General features: G+C 43.5%; 1 pseudogene; it reads left to right on the forward strand.

Annotated features, from left to right (window-relative positions):
• Positions 1–1,222: 1,222 nt before the first annotated feature.
• On the forward strand, positions 1,223–1,340 carry LOC124608245 (annotated as a pseudogene).
• The last annotated feature ends 299 nt before the right edge of the window (positions 1,341–1,639 follow it).

The following is a 1,639-nucleotide window of genomic DNA, read 5'->3' on the forward strand; positions in this document are numbered from 1 at the left end:
ATAATATTAAGAGTTTGATTTGTTTGTGATTCTATGTTACTGAGAAATATGAAATACGAAACAAAGCTGCATGCTGCATGTGGCACTTTCGCAATTTCCTCCTTTCCCCCCTCTTCCCACTCAGACCGTGTGACATGGTGGAGGGGGGAGTGTGCAATTAGGAGAGAGAGACTGGCACTCGTGCACGAGCACTGCACATAAGCAGAGTTCTTCGTCATCCGGGCTTTACACAATTTTTAATAATCATATTACACGTCTAACAGCGCAACACATGTAGAAATCTGATATCGTCTACTGTCGCTACATCGGAGTTACATTGAGGCTTACCTTGAACGTGTATTCAGTGAAAATGGCAGGTAGAATGATTAATTCGAATTGTGGAACTTATAAACATGTTATTCGCCTTACTTGGGTGGAACCAAGGCTTAAAGCGAATGTTTGACTGTAATTACAAATAATATTACCCTTTACGATGTCTTGATTATTGATATTTATCTTCCCACTGGCACCTTTTCTTCTATGTAATGCATTCTTCAGGGCTCATAGCTGCTTGAAGTTTTTTGTTATACTGGTAATCGGATTTAGGATATGTTGGCGTTCTTCAGAGATCATGTAAAATTTCTCGTAAATCTGTGAACCTTCTACATAATTCAGAGTTTTGAGCAGTGTTCGTTTTTTGTCGAATCATTTGTTCTTGACACAATCTGTCGAGTTTCTGTACCAATGGCTGCCACGCTGATCTATCCTGTGTTGGTTCGTCCATCGTTGAATAACTACTGCAACCTGCGACAACCCGATCCTGCTCATTGCAGTCAAACTTCGGTCCCCGAGTTCTCGATGCCTCAACATGTGTGCTATCACCCAAGCCTCTCTTTTAGTCAAGTGGTACCATAAATTAGATTTCTCCTCCGATTTGATTCACTAACTCCTCGGAAGTTATGCTATATACAGTTCAGAAAAGACTTCCTAACTCAAATTCATTAAAACATTTAACAAATTTACTTTCCTCAGAAAAGACTTCTCCTGCTATTGCCCGTCTGCATCTTATATCCTATCTATTTCGAATATCGCCAGTTATTTTGCTGCCGAAATACGAAAACTCGGTACTTTTAATGACTCATTCACTAATCTAAGTCAATCTGCATAGCCGGTAACGCGGTATTTACTTGAACTCGTATATTCAGTACTGTCGAAAAGTTTTGGTTCTGGGTTTCTGCATTTGGCCAACGGCCTTGCCGCAGTGGTAACACCGGTTCCCGTCAGATTACCGAAGTTAAGCGCTGTCGGGCTGGGCTAGCACCTGGATGGGTGACCATCCGGTCTGCCGATCGCTGTTGGCAAGCGGGGTGCCCTTAGCCCTTGTGAGGCAAACTGAGGAGCTACTCTCACGGTCGGGAGAGAGGTGTGCTGACCACATGCCCCTGCATACACGCTTCCAGTGACGTCTGTGGGCTGAAGATGACACGGCGGCAAGTCGGTACCTTTGGGCCTTCATGGCCTGTGCGGGAGGAGTGCTCTGCATTTATTATTTTTCTACGCTTTAAAACCTTTTTTTCACCTTTGTGGTATTTATATAGTGACTCAAGTGATTGGACTGCATTAGCACGTAATCGTAGGCATACTCGTCGCCAAGGATGTG

This window comes from Schistocerca americana, chromosome 3 (genome assembly GCF_021461395.2).
Source record: "Schistocerca americana isolate TAMUIC-IGC-003095 chromosome 3, iqSchAmer2.1, whole genome shotgun sequence".
Classification (NCBI taxonomy): Eukaryota; Metazoa; Arthropoda; class Insecta; order Orthoptera; family Acrididae; genus Schistocerca; species Schistocerca americana.